This window comes from Vanessa cardui, chromosome 26, assembly GCF_905220365.1.
Source record: "Vanessa cardui chromosome 26, ilVanCard2.1, whole genome shotgun sequence".
NCBI lineage: Eukaryota > Metazoa > Arthropoda > Insecta > Lepidoptera > Nymphalidae > Vanessa > Vanessa cardui.
Genome location: NC_061148.1, coordinates 2,336,566 through 2,353,229, shown reverse-complemented (window position 1 = coordinate 2,353,229; position 16,664 = coordinate 2,336,566). Strand labels below are relative to the sequence as shown.

General features: G+C 31.1%; 1 protein-coding gene across 4 annotated transcripts in view; it reads left to right on the top strand.

The window, feature by feature from the left end:
• The first annotated feature begins 1,240 nt into the window (after positions 1-1,240).
• Positions 1,241-16,664, top strand: part of LOC124540698 (phospholipid transfer protein C2CD2L) — a 100,074-nt gene continuing 84,650 nt past the window's right edge. For all 4 annotated transcript variants that reach the window (XM_047118374.1, XM_047118372.1, XM_047118370.1 and 1 more), the window contains exon 1: positions 1,241-1,508. The gene's annotated coding sequence lies outside the window, so the exon portion shown is untranslated. The remainder of the gene's footprint in view (positions 1,509-16,664) is intronic.

Here is a 16,664-nt window from a genome sequence, read left to right as displayed (position 1 = left end):
AATAACATCTTCTACCTCATGAACAAAGCGGTAGAAGATGCAGAGTGATCCATCATATCTATGCAAAGGCAAAGGATCAAACAGGTTGGAACTGCTTGATCGTTGATAAAATGAGCCGCAATAACTCGTCGATAATCGAATACGTTTAATTGGAAGGTCTGCTCTCACTACTGGGCAGCTTCCGCCCTGACGTGAGCAGTACTCCATTTGGCGCCAAAGTTACGTCTTATACAGTTTTTAGGCGATGGGCCAACGTGAAGTACCGAATTGCCTTGCTGAACACATTAAGCTTATTATACGCCTGAACGGAACGACTTTCGAAACATTAACGGCAAGTATTTCTTTTTTAGCAGTGGTCGTTACCATGAAATTATATACCCTTAAATAATTAGGCACAAACTCTACATATTAACTACTGTCAGTCTTTCAACTACACCATTTTCCTCACATTAGAGTTTAGATTTATTTTTATTTATTTACTAAAATATCAATTTTTATTTATATATAATAAACATTTAATGTATTCAAAATAGCCAAGATGACCCAGTAGCTAGAATGCGTGCATTTGATTATTGTGAATTAAAACCCAGGCAAGCACTACTGAATTTCTATGCGCTTAATGTGTATTTATAATTCATCTTGTGTTACTAGAACTTAGCTAGATGCTCTTTAAGGAGCCTTCTCCTTAGAGACCTCTAAGAGGTCTCCTCAGCCCAGCTGTGGGAAATTTACAAGCTGTTACTTTTATTTGAAGTGATAATATCTACTGCGAAAGTTACAACATTGGTCTAATCAGATAATAAATGTGGTTTAAAGATAATAGAGATAATAATTGTAGATAATCTTTTGATCTTGAATAATTTTTGTACAAGAAAAAAAAAATTTTGTCTAGTATAACTATATTAGTAATTAATTTGAAATTTATAGATTTATTGTAATCCAATATTTATTTTGTATTGTTTTTTTTAAATATAATATTAATAAATAAAACATACTCTGAGTTCAAATAGGTCACTGACCTGAAAATCAAAAATAATAATTTTGAACGTGCTTATGAAACGCAATAACGGTTTAATTTAACGAGACCGTGAAATTAGTAAAACATCATACTGCTCGGAGCATATCGCATCTTTTAAATATTCACATAATCAAATAAATTAAGTTTTTAATATTCACAGCTGTGAAGCAGTCTTTACATTGCGCAAACTCAACAACCGCGCCATTTTGAACTTAAGTTATGTACTTATGTCAGTGCGGCACAAGTGGCGTAGGGAGAGGACGTTTTCGCGCGGCTTTTATCGATCCTGTCATAAATTTGACGTTGTGTTATTGTGGTGTTTTTTTTTTTTCGAAAACATGACTAATAGTACAAAGTCTTAACATAAAATACGCGATCTAGTATAATATCTATGGTTTAAATTTGTTTTGATTTAACGAAAAGGTTTTCGTTTATTGACATTGGTGTTACGATTAATTGTTAGTGATTCGTGTTTTGGACGTTAAGTGAGGTAAGATTTTATAAATAAATGTATACGTATTAATGAAGTTTATAAATGAGTACAAACCTTTAAATTTGTATACAATACACATTGAATGTTATAAAAAGTAACCCATAGTAACGTCCCCGTAAACAAATATGTAAATTAATATTCATAACACAAATGTTTTTCCAATTTCCCTGATAAATTTTACGATGTGTTTTTTCAATCAATATATGTAAATGCATTATCATGTTACTCGTAAAATTTATGTCGATAATCGGACGTGAAAATTAAATTCAAGTGAATTCTACCAAGATTCCTTTACGCATGATTGTGAATTGTGATGTTAAAACGCTTTATTTACATTTTAATGTATTTCAATTTGTAATTGTGAATGATACAGCTATTTTCCAAGCACGTTATTACGTGTATAGAAAAACAAAATACTTTTTTTATTCCTAATATAATATATGATTTGATATAAATAAATAATAATGATATAATAATAGTAAATAATAATAATAAATTAAATGTGTAATTTTTTAAGATTTGACTTTCTTTACATAATTAATAAATGAGACAAGTATTTCTAATTACCTATGGTCGCAACATTTTTTTTTTTGTATTTCGGTTTTTCCTCTCTAAAGCGTCAAGGCGCAATTTAGGGGGACACTAAAAGATAAGTTTTATAATTAACAAAATAGATAATAGAAGTAGTACTGATTTCCACTCTATTGAAATATACAAATACATACTTTATGTATTTGTTTATTGTACTTTTTAAATTATTATTTTCAAATTAATTAGCGACGGCTTGACATGTCTAATTTTTGTCTCATCTAGGAACTCCGAAATAACGCAGATTTGTGATCTCACCTAGAGGTTCATAAAAATGATAATATGAGTTATTATTTTCTAAAGAGAGCACTAAAGGGAGTTTATCTATTTTTGTTAATAACTGCTACCTATACCGATAAGGAATTAGGCTAAGTGAAACGGCCATTATTTTTACCGCTTACTTTTTATATTTTTACTGTATAATATTTTTTTAGAAAAAGGGAACGAATAAAAAAAATATTATAACGATTATTAGAATCAACTGAAAATGACATATGTATGAAATATACAAACGTGTGTGTATGCAGAGGTGCAAACAAAGATAAAACAGGCAATTAAATAAAATTTAAATGAATAGTTAGTACGTTTAATATTTAATAAATATTAGAAATTATATTAATATTTCTTCAGAGAAAATACATTGATAGCTAAAATGGTAACGGGGGTCATTAGATATCCAATATGGCGGATGACAAACGACCATTATATCGATTGCGGTAAAGGGTATATTATTTATTATACAAACATTAAATACTAATACTAATAAACGCGTATGAGTCGTAAAATATCTTCTAATTAGATACCTTTCCTCTTTAAACATTATGTTGAAGTTAACAAAAACCAAATTAAAAATAAACTTTATTCAAGCGGGCTTTTACAAGCACTTTTGAATCATCAATTTACAATTAAGTGAAGCTACCACCGGTTCGGAAAGTAGATTCTACCGAGAAGAACCAGCAAGAAACTCAGTAGTTACTCTTTTTCAACATTTAAAACATACAAAGTCATTTTAGTTAATACAATTATTTAAATGAAAATATCCAGCGTGGAAGTCAACAGGTATTAATTCCACGCTTTTTTATCATCTACAAAATCTCGTATCGAGTAATACGCCTTATTTACCAGTGTATTTATTTATAAACGATTTGAATTTACGAAACGGCAAAGTTAAAAATGTCTGTTATCAAGTTCGATTTCGATACGATTAATGAAACTAACGCCTTTCGAGGAAGTTTCTCTTCTCGCGTTAGTTTTGTGGGCTTAAACCGCAGTATCAAATGCCATAAAAAGAATAAAAATATTCTCTTAAACAAAAGGTCGATAATCTAAAAATAAATTTGTATCGATGTTACATGCCAAATTTATAAGAATTTAAAGCTGATAAAAAAGATTGCATACTTGTTTAAATTGTAGCGGTAAAACATGACATGTGGAGTTTTTTTTTAACGGAGGGCACAGATGTTTTTTTTGTGAGTATGAATAAAAGTCACGAAAAAACGAGATTGAAAAAATCCAATAAATGTAAAATATATGTAACCTATATATAATAGTATGAAAACATTTTGTTTCCATATTCCAGTTACAAGAGAGCTCGTATGTCACCGAAACGGGTAAAACAGGATTCTTACTGAGTATTTATAGGGCTGTCAGTTAATTTTTATTAATTAATAATATTAAATTAATTTTAAATGTATCTCAAGTGGTCCGAAGTATGAGGTGATATTATTTAAGACGAAGATGTATGTGTTTGTGCAAGAATATTGATTAAAGAGATTGATAAAGTTTTACGAAATCAGTAAAGTAAAATAAATTTTCAGATATTTGGAAGGCCTCAATACTATTATTGCAAAATTTATTAATGTTATAAATTGTCATTCCTACATTGAAGCTTTAATATACATCTATATCGAATAATTAGTAATAACAAATTATATTAGTTCATTTGATACAATGGACGAAATACTTTTGATTAAATATTGTTTTTGATTTATTCAGTAACTTATCTGCTATGCTTTTGTGCGGGATCCAGACATCCGTTTTACGGGCTTAAGGAAGTAGTTGTCTAGTCTTAGTCAAGATCTTTATTTGTTTCTTATGGATTCATGTTCATGATTGGTGGTAGGGCTTATGCAAGCCCCTCTGGGTAGGTACCACCCACTCATCAGTTATTCTACCGCCAAATAACAGTACTCAGTATTGTTGTGTTCCGGTTTGAAGGGTGAGTGAGCCAGTGTAACTACAGGCCCAAGGGACATAACATCATAGTTCCCAAGGTTGGTGGCGTATTGATGATTTAAGGAACACTTAATATTTCTTATAGCATCATTATCTATGGATAATGGTGACCACTTACCATCAGGTGGCACATATGCTCGTCCGCCAACCTATAACATAAAAAAAATCATATCTTTATTAACATACCGAAATATTACTCTGAAGCTTATCCATATATATTTTTTCATTTCATGGTTATACGCTAATTATTATTAAAGTACAATTAACAAATTATTTAATAACATATTCAAGTGATAGCCCTATTCACACACAACATTGACACAACGATTAAAAATCATTAAACAAAAAATGTAATTGCTTCTGATGAAATTCGACCTCGTGTATACATATGTATGAGGTCAATGGGTATGCCTTTAAAAACAACCCTTCACTTTTAAAGAGTACTTTGCGTGTGAACATGTTATACTATACAAGTGACTTCTTTTATTTATTATGATTATAATACCAGTTTGAGTAGAACGTCTTCGAGCTTTTTTTATTTATTTTAGGTATTCAGACTTGTAAATGGTTCTAATGATAAATGGTCACTATTATCAATAGATATTGACATTGTAAAAAAACGTAAGTATCCTTTATATAGTCAAAGTATTACTAACCTTGGAAATTAAGATGTTATGTCTTGTACCTTTAATTACACTGGTTCACTGACCTTTCGTTTTATACTCAGTGTTGCTATTTGGCCGAAAAATATGGTGTGTATTGATGGTACCGAAGACTTATAAATATATGCACATACACATTTTTAATCTGTTTCAAATTTATCATATCGTAAAATGTAAACCGCATTTTATTCACGGAAAACCTCTAACATTATTATGAAACTGATAAAGTATGAAACTATTGTTTTATTTTAATAATAAGCCATATTATATATTTTTTTTCGTAAAAAAAATAAATAATAAAAAGATTCGAATGATTTTATATTTAATTTATTTAGAACGCTATCATGTATTCTTATTCGATTTTTAAAAATATCTAAAAAGGCCTTCTCTTGAATTTTAAATTTTTAAATATAGAATTGAACGCTTAAGAACATTTCTAATCGATCCAATACAAAGGTCCCGGGCAAGTGTAAGTGTAAGATATGACAACTTGACCTACTTACACATTAAACGCTTTCCCACGAAGATAACTAACAATGAAACGTAGCTTCCATTTTTAAAAAAGGAAAGATTATTTAATAATGGCAATACTTATGACATTTTTAGGAATGTAAGTAATGTAAATATATAAACAGTTGAGTCATCTTGTAAATGGTGAGTCATTGATTGGTTTGCTGTTTTGACTGGATCCGATTCAAAAAGTAACCGTCGATTGTTTTGTTTATTATAAACTAATTTGGAACGTCCAAATTAGAATGCGTTCGATTTTTAAAATATCTAATTTAAAAATCTATGCGTATAATTTTTTTTTGTGAAATTTAATATTTTAGCAGTGGCTCTAAATTATAGAGTTCAAATATAAAAAAAAAAGTTAAGAGAACGTTTTACATAGATTGTAGTTAAAATAACAATACTGGCTGGCTGATTAAGTTGATTAAGTCATCAAATTCAATATGACAGTTATGTTTATAAAAAAAAATTGATAACCTTCTGACCGATTTCGCTTACAACGGCCAGTCTCAGCGAAGTTTTGCTAATTGCGTCCGAGTTACTGAGTGCACAAGTGTGGGCCCACATTTATGTGCACTCTATAACCTCTCACTCATGATTAGTTGGGACTGATAGCGTTAACCAACGGCCTTGAGAACTGTAGCCTTATAACCTTCAAATTTAAATCAAAATATACTTTATTCAAGTAGGTTTTTACAAGCACTTTTGAATCGTCATTTTACTAACTATATTTAGTGAAGCTATCACCGGTTCGGAAAGTAGATTCTACCGAAAAGAACCGGCAAGAAACTCAGTAGTTACTCTTTTTCAACATTGAAAAATATTGTCATGTTATTTAAATACAATTGTACGAGTATATATGTATGTAATAAATTCTGCTTGAGAGTCACCTAGAAATAGCTTCACGCTTTTTTATCATCTATATAATCTTGTATTGAATAATATGCCTCCTTTACCTAAGTACATTTTACAAATGATTTGAATTTATGTAACGGCAAAGTTAAAAATCTCGGCGAAATATATTATTCGAAAATAGAATGCTGTAAAAACTTTAGCTTAACTATACCTATATATTAGTATTATATACCTATATATTAGTTATGTATACTACTGTTTACAATAGTTTAAGTTCATCACAATAGCTTACTCAGATATTTTCGTTCTTGATTTAATCGTAACAAAATTACAATAACAAAACGAATCAATACTACAATGGATTGTATACGAATAATTAAAGATAAAACTCGATTGCCTCAAATTGTGTGAAGTAAAACTACCTATAACAATTAAGGGAGTTCCAATTAGTCTGCTAAATCGGATTTTAACAGAGTAAAAATGTCAGTTAGCTTTTGTGCCACAGTGCAAAAATACTCGACTAATAATCGATTTTTTAAAAAAGGGACGTTATCAGTGCATCATGTATGTATGTAACATTTAGTGGCGTAGCTATCGTAGGGTAGGTGGTGCAGTGCTTCAGGGCCCCGGAGTTCAGGGGGCCCTCTAAACTAAACCTTAAGCTACTGAAGCTAGAAAACACGATCCTGCGCACAAGGATTTGAATTTCTAAGATTTTTTATCTATAATTTTAAAGGGTAATTATAAGTTAAAGAGGGATGGGAAAGAGGGGGCGAGGGCCCGATTCTTTTTCAATGCACCGGGGTCCTTCCTCACCTAGCAACGCCACTGGTATCAGTGCGACAAGTATGTATGTAATATTGTTAGAATTTAATTATATTTGAGTATGATCATCCATTTAGTTATCCAAGCATGTGTGCTTAATTCCATAAGTGTATGTGTGTTTTCATATTTGTTCTCGAATTTCGCCAAAACTAAGTCGTATTGATGATTCATTAAAATCCTTCTAGTAGATTTATAGATTGATAGAGATTTATTTATCTATGTTTAGTTCTAATTGTTTCTAATTTTGAAGCCGGTTAATTTTTGTTATAATAAATCATTGTTTTCTAATTTTATTTATGTGTTACATACGATAATCGAACATGCTAATTAGGAGACCGTATACGATAACCATTGAATCATTGAGGTCATGATATCATCGCTATTAACTAACAAACAATGAAATTAAAATTTTCTGTGAGAATTTATTTCCATTGATAACTATGGAGTTGGTAATGAGAACTTAGTGTATAAAAAGTGTCCCTCAAAATATATGACATTTAGATGGCAAAAGAGTCAAAGAGTGAAAGAAAGAAAGCGCTTGTACTCAATATAATATATTTAAAAAAAAAATCAAATTAGACAGAGACAGTCCAAGCGTTCTCTCTCTAATTTTGTTCTGTCTGATTTTCAAAAGGATCTATTTGCAATGATTCTATAATCAAAATAAAACCCAATTATTAAACGCATAACTGTTAATTTCGTGTGGTACAACAGTGGTATTTTATGCAATTCAATAGAATTACTATAACATTGGGAATATAAATAAATACATAGAATAATTATAAGACAATGCGAGAATGTAAACAGTATTTTTCGTTAAACCCGACTCTGGGCGAAAATCAAAGAACTTTATTATCAGGGAATATGATTGTTATATGTTTTCAGAAACGTTTTGGAAATTAGCTTCAAGATTTATTCGTTTTATTGGATTATATTCAAAGACTGATTCCATTATGGATTTAATTATTTAATATCTCATCGTTACGTCATCGTTAGAACTGGGTGCGGTGACAGCGGCTGTCAACTATGTCACAGCTAAATTATAGCGGAAGTAATGGACGTCTTTTGTAAGATCGGTGGGATTGGCAACATCGTATTAACATGTCTTCGCGTTTCTCACGACGCATTGTTGCCATATACATTTATTTATACTTTTTATTTTGCAAATTAGGCCTAAGTATTTCTTCCTTGGATCGTGCACGGTATTTAAAATGACATTTATCAGATATATTTAAAAAAAACTTGCTAGTAATACATGTTGAGAATGAGTTATATTTGCATTCCTCGTAAGTTAATTAACTAAATTATTCTATATAATAAATACTAGTACATATACTTGATAAATAAAAAATAAAAAACTAAAGGTTCAACTAACTTAACTTCACTCCTAACAGAAGTCCAACACTTCTGTTAGGAGTGAAGTTGCTTTATTTTAAGTCGCTTTATATTATGTATTAACCGATAGTGCTAGAAAGAGGAAGAGCATCTTTCCCTCTCGTAAGACGCGTAAAAAAACTTCGTTCCAAGAAAATATATGTTTGAATCATATATAAATTGCCCACTATGCAAGTGATTGAGACAAAAACTTGATGAGATGAAACTACATTGTCCAAGATTCTTGTTTCTGCATATGTTTGGCATAAACCAAAAAAACTTTATTATCCTCATTCTGTACGTAGTAGCGGATTTACAAATCTGCCGCTAGTAGGCTAGTAGGCTATTAAATTTTTGCTGCCCCTACTTTTTTTTGCAACATTTGTGATTTGTTTTCTATCGTCCTCATTACATCGATTTTTTCAAGTTATTATATTGTAATTTTATTCATATTTAACTAGGTGATATTTCTGTCGGTTACTAAATTATTTTTCCAACCCGCTATGTGGTGACGAGTATACGGATTACGAACGGATGTATATACATATCATTTTTTAATTTCTGTAAGATAATAACATATTTGGGCTAAATTTGCCGCCCCTCTAAATCTGTCGCCCTAGATCCAGCCTACTTAGCCTATTGGTAAATCCACCACTGTCTGTACGTATGAGGTCACGATGGTAAGTCATCAAATCATATATATAAAAACAAACCAAGAAAGCCACTGAAGAAAAGTTGATACAAAATCATATCTGACGTTGAATAAAAACACTTAAGTTGAATAAGGTCATAAGGGGTTATAATATAAAATAATATAAAAAGACCCTTGTGTATATAATTATTAAGAATCACTTAACCTTCGAAACTGAAACATATCAATAGTATGTATTTCATCGTTTGGCGGTTTCAGCGATGGCTAAAAATAGCTAACGAGTGGGTGCCACTTAGCCAGACGAGCTTGCGAAAAGCCCGCGTGAGGAAACAAACCATGTTGATTAAGATTTTTTTTATTGATACCAAACAAAGCGGGTTTAATTTAAAATTAAGGTGAATTATTAAATAAGTATCCTGTTGAATTGAGTTATTCAGCTCGTATTACTTTAGTATTTAGTTCTGGCAACATTTTCATGAATACTGTCGAACCTTCGTACTGATTTTTAATTATTGTTTATTTTTGTATAATTTTAAATAATGCATTGTCCTTTTTTGTATAATGTAATAACATTCATTACTCTTATTGTAAGAGACAAATTGAGAACGAAAACTAAAAAAAAAATCTCCATGTCTTACAAAACCGACTCCTCATATGTAATGAAGAAGGTATGTCGCACTCGCCGGAATACCCAGTAATAAAACTAGCGGTATTCAAGAGCTGAGATGGCCTAGTGGTTAGAACGCCTGCATCTTAACCAATGATTGCGGGTTCAAATTCAGGCAAGCACCACTATATATATATGTGCTTATATTTTTTATTGTTATAATTCATCTCGTGCTCGGTGATGAAAAACATCGTGAGGAAACCTGCATGTGTCGAATTATTTCATCGAAATTCTGCCACATGTGCATTGGAACAGCGTGGTGGAATAGGTTCCAAACCCTCTCCTTAATGGAAGAGGAGGACTTATCCCAGCAGTGGGAAATTTACAGGCTGTTAATTTACTTTACTTTATTCAATCCGTTTTTTCGTGAGCATCATGGGAACGCTATGATGCTACAATAGTCGCCCAACATATGCAGACCTCCAAGTTACTGGGATTTTCGTTGTATAAAGAATCCTCCTGTTCCAGCAGTTATATGCCTATGGTTAGAGTCAGCGGAGACCTCCTTCCTTCTGCGATGTCACTTTCGCATAAAGATACCATCTACAATCAGCTTCAGCATCATTGTATCTGAGGGATTCCTGTCGATTATTGCCTCCTGGAAAAGCGTCAAGTATCATCATGTGGCACAATTCATCTGGGTATGGCGCTCCATACTCGTAGCAAAAGGACGTTCCTTCCTATACCTCGTTGCAGCTACCAACCGACGCAATAATATTCGGTAAACTCCTGCATCAGCCTGAATGTGAGTGTGCCGACTTCGTGCTTCCCACTCAAGTAGGGGATATCTCCATTGTTATTGGAAGATTATAGATTCATACTAACCTAACCTAAAATAATAAAACATACCTATATTGGCTGAGTCAGTAGTTTTTCTCTGAAACTCATAAAGTTCTTTTGTACATTCAAACAATATTCAAATTGTCTAGGTCAGTGATGAAGACTCGCTAGATTAAAACAGATTTACATATATACATTATCCTTGTAATAATTGCTTTTTTTAGCACTTTGTGACCTTCTCACGTTCAATATTTATATTTCTCTAGTAATATTATAATGCGAAAGTAACTCTGTCTGTTATGCTTTCAGCTAATCTACTAAAGCTATCCCAAAGGTAGGGCATAGATTACTACCTCAAACCTACGACCAATTAGACGAAAGCTAGTTATTATATTATTATTTTTAGTACTACTTTGATTCAGGTCTATTGCTCGCTTTCGATACGCACACCTTATCCCCCCACCTCAATAGGCGCCGCAGGGACAAGGGGGCGTCTTAGTACCCCGAGAGTCCCCCCTAAGTGTTTTAGGCATAGGCGGGCCGACCGTCAGGGGGTTACGGTAGCATGCGTAAGCGATCCTGTGGCGCCCACCGAAAGACGGAGAGGGTACCGCTGGTTTTTTAGTAGATAATCCCGGTGGACCTGGGCGCACTCGGGAACCATCCAGGGAACCGGAGAGTCTCCCCCCACCTTCCATGATGTGGGGGGGAAGCGCGTAATGCGTTATTGCAGCGAGATGAAAAAAAGGTTTATTACTCGCTTAATAAAAGTTTAAAAATCAAGAAGGATCTATTATTATTTTATTATGAAAACCGTACAAGACAAAATTAATTCATCGTGAATATCATTAAAAAGAAATACATTAATATGTAAAATGAACACATCTAAAAATTAACAATGAACACAACTATTTACATTATTTAATTGATAGTAAAGATGTTTTATTCAAAGACCATCGGCTCGTTTCGTAGATTCCATCGAAGAGAACCGACAGGAAACTTGGTACTTAATGTTTTTTGCTAATTACGTTGCAGACATATGATAATGAAGTGCAATTAAATTAATCATTGTCTTTCTGCATGAAAACAAACGAATATTAACTACGTATTTGTTTTTTTAATCAACTACATTCGTGTAGTATTTAATCGTTGATAAAATAAAAGTAGTCATTTTTCAAATGGGTTGGGTAAAGATCTTCTACATAGTTACAAAGTATTGAATAAAACTAACAAAAAAACTCAGTACGTAGTCATTTTTTCCGCCATTTTAATTAAAGAGTTTATGTCAGTTATTTAAAATAAAATTTATTACATAAATACTGTCTGTAAATGAATAAATAATCACACGATGCTTTTTATAATTAATATAATCGCGTAATGATTAATTTGCTTATTTATTTATATCATAAAGAATATTCAAGTTGTTTTAATGACATTGACAGTTAATAGAATTATAAAATTGATGTATGCAAAGTCAAGGACAAAATTCGTCGGCCAAAAGTGAAACAAAGAAAGAGATATATTAATTAACGAAATGTTGACGTCATCCTTGAACTTTGGCGGAACAGGATAGAATGTTATTTTATGTTAAAACATTAAATATGTCATATCAAAATTTGCTTGAAAATCGAGTGTCTTTTTCGACATGATTATGTTAAAATTAAAAAAAAAATCTTAAAAATTTATGTCAATGCTAGTGACACATACATGTTATATTTTTTAAGTTAATTTGCTACTGAGAAAACAATTTACATTACATAAAAAAAAAAAACTTTTGTAAAATCTTTAATGTTAATCTTTAAGGTTTAATAAGCTTTATAAGAAAAAAAAGTTAGCATGGAGAAAAAATGTTTTTTTATGTATCTCACGAATTTAAAGTTAGGCTATCAACCTTTCGCGGCATTTGTGTTTTTTTGTGGTGACGCCATTTTGTCCAAAGTATGATGTCAGAATTACGTAAGCGCGGGTTTGGCTCAGTACAGTATTATATCGCCAGGGTTCCGAATAATATAATTATACCGACTACTAATTAATTTAAGTACACGCTTATTAATTATATGTATAAAATTAGCATAATTTGTTGCTTAGAAATTTATAAAAGTTCTATTTTAAATTATTGGTTCCTATGTGTAGTTAGTAATAGTGTAGTAAGTATGCTTTTGGTTACTATGAGTGTATCGAAAAAAAAAAAAAATAATTATATAGTTTTTACTGATTGTAGCATTAAATCGGTTGGTAAATCAAATCTGACGAGCGAAGTGCGAGGCCACCATGCATATAGGGCCACAAACATTATGTAAAAAAGAGTAATTAATCACTAGAGAATTGTTATCATCAAGGTTATAAATAACAAATTTATTATTTCGTCAGTTTTTATGATCCTCGCCAAAGAAGATTAAAAAAAAAATGTTATAAAGAAATAGATGCTGTACAATTACTTTTTTCCACTTAATATAACTCAACTTAATTATGTATGCTAAGGTACTGTGGCTAAGATCGATATCAAAACAAATTGACGAGCGTCGCGCGTCGACGATGGTTAAGTCATGGGCCATCGGTGAGGCGCCCCAATTAAAAAAAAAATAGGGGAGGTCGTCAGATCACTGCTTGTACCCGCTTGTTGAACTTAATACTGAGCTCATGACGATCATAATATAAATGTTTGTTTTATTTAAATCATAAACATATCTATGTTAATTTAGTGGAAACAAGAACCTTACTTTATATTGACTTATCAGCGGAATATTTATTTGAATCTTTTATTATTTGCAATACGCCGATTACTGAGATTAATAAGAGGCTTTTTGAATAGAGAATCTTTGAATAATTATGTGTGTGTGCAGTGAATACAATAGGCGCCTAAGTTGGCACACTAGTAAAGTAGAATGACGTTTAGTGTCAGACGTAGCTATCACGCACACCAAGACAAAGTAAATAATATTTTATTTGGTAGAATAATATGAAACCTCTTTAGTTATACGAAATTTTGAAAAAGGAATAAAAACGACTTCGAATGCATAATATTCCTCGACATCATAATTTACGCATACATTTTACTACTGGCCATTATGATTTATGTTCTAGAATAGTGGTCGTTACTTTTATGTACGTCCCGCCATTTTATAACTCCATAGATTTCCTTTTTTTTTTTAATGCTTGTGCTATTTTCGTTGGTGACAGCATAGAAAACAATCGTATTTATTATGCCTTGCGTATTTACCTGAATATGTATGTATGTATAAATGTCTGTTAGCATGCACTTGCTTAATCTACAGATTAAAAAAATCATCTTTATATAGCTTTAACATTCTGACCATAAAAATAATTATAAGAATCATGAATACTACATATCGTCGTTCCTCCTACAAAAGTCGGTTGTGTGTGTGTTAAATGTGTTTTTTTTTAATATTTTTTGATTGTTACACCGTTTTAATCGTTATTTCAATACGCACGAACTGTAAAAACAGTTTTGTTATTACTTCTATAGTTTAAAAGTTCACAAATTTAACTATGCGATATTCATACATCGAAATTTTCATATATTTAAGTAATGATTAAAACGGCACAGCAAACAAAATATATGAAAAATACACATAGCGACTTATACATATTGTTAAAGTAACATTATTGAAATCATTCAATTTATAAAAAAAATAATAATATAATATTTATATTCACAAATTACTTACTATCAGAACAGTTTACCAATAAACGAGGCTATTAAAATAATATTACCAGAATAAAAAAAAACGATATGTATATGTAACCAAAAATCGAATTGATGACGTAACATGACCTTACATAAATTTTGAATACAAAAAATGAATGTTGCCATGCTAAAAAATAATTTTATTTACCACGAAGCGTATAGATTATGTACGTATTACGTGCCTACACATTTTCGATGCATTTCAATGGTGTTATCTTGAGAGCTCTTATCATTCTTTTGATCCGTAACCTATAATATTTCGTATGAATCACAATACAAAAAATACCACATCGTTTTTGAATAAATATTACATGTTCATACAACAAACGCGAAGTTTTATACCTATTGACTTCCAAGCTGGATATATTAATTTAAATAAGTGTATTAACTAACATGACTTTGTATTTTTAAAATGTTGAAAAAGAGTAACTACTGAGTTTCTTGTCGGTTCTTCGCGGTAGAATCTACTTTCCGAACCGGTGGTAGCTTCACTTAATTGTTGATTGTTGATTCAAAAGTGCTTGTAATAGCCTACTTGTATAAAGTTTATTTTGATTTTGATAGTATTTGCTTTGTTGTAACTGGCATTATTATCTATATATCGTTTGTTTAATTGGCATATATGTGCTGGCAGGAGAATGTCAGTCAGTTTTAGTTATTATTATATAGATTAAATTATAATTTCATAATGTTAAGCTACGGTTACACATGATAACCACCATCAATTATCATTAACAAAAACAGGTATATTTTCTGATTATAATCGATTATTTATGTAAAATAAGTTTAGTACTTCAATGTTATTTTAAAAAAAGTTTTAATAACAGTTTATATATTTTTTTATGATCTGTGAATTATGAGACGAAATCTTTAAATAAATGAATATTGTACAACATGACATACATTACTCTGATCCCAATGTTGAATAGCTGAAGCACTTGTGTTTAAAAGTGTCTCTGTCATACTTTTTTTTTAATTTGATAGAACATTATTTTTAAGTTACATAATACTTAAGTAGCATTTTTGACACACGCTCAACCTCTATAAATAAAAATAGCTGCGGGGCAGGTAAATTTGTAGTTCCTACTTCAAACACGTTTGGACTGGTGGGCTTGTGGTCTAGCCAACGTGCTTTATACATAATAGGCTATTTAACAATGCGAAAAATAAATTGTGAATTATTGTAATCAGTGTATATTATGAGTTTAAAAATGGTTATTTACTAACGAAAGTATTAAATGCTTAAATATATATACAAATATGAAATCTTGACCGCGTGGAATGGTGGCAAGAATGCTAGCAGCATTTCCCCGTTGAATCGCAATTCCGATCCTCTGGGCAAAAAACGAACCAGCCCTCCTGTCACCAGTGGAGGCAATGAGGCGAGGCGTTATACTTTTGATTAAGCTTTTTGCACCACTACTCCATTAAAACGAAAGTTGAAAATAATACTTAATTTATTCAAAAATTCATAAATAAAAATGCATTTTTTTCAAACGTTTGTCACGTGACACAAAACGCTCCTGATTGGCCGGACTTATGATGAAGTCACTTTCTTATTAACCTTGCTTTTCTACTATATGTATCACAGATTAAAATACAAGAAAGTGACGTCATCAACCCCATTGCAGCGCCATGTTGTACAAGTAGCGTTTTTGCGCGCTATTTAAATTTGGAATTTTTAATATGATATTTTTCGGTTTATATGTACCTCCTAGAAAAAAAATATCAACTTTTACTGGGTTCCTTAACTTCTATTAAATAATATAAAATGGATTTTAAAAACCAGTCAAATGGCCTATTAAAAAAAATACTAAGTGTACTATTATATTAAAACGAGCTTTAAAAGGCAACATTCCCCATTTTATTAAAACTTCTTAGGGATGCTTACCTTATAAAATAAACTATACGTATCTATGTTCCAAATTTAATATTTCCTGACTCTTTAGGCTAAATGTTGATAATCAATCGACAGGAAGAGGAAATGATTAAAGCCGCGTTTTGTTTCCTTATATATTGTATCTCAACAGATTATAAATCACTAGTGACGTATGTAAACATCGACGAAACTATCGATAATAGCGTGAGAAACATTCGATTAAATTGATAAAACAAACTTAATAATGTAGGTTACATTGTATCTCATTCATGATACGCAAGGACGGACAAATTAGCGATGTATATAAAATTATTGCTAGTGATTCACGTGTTTGTAAAGTATTTGTAGATATAACGAGATATACGATGTACTTATTAGTGGTTTATTTAGATATGGTTCTATGTTGAAGCATTTTTA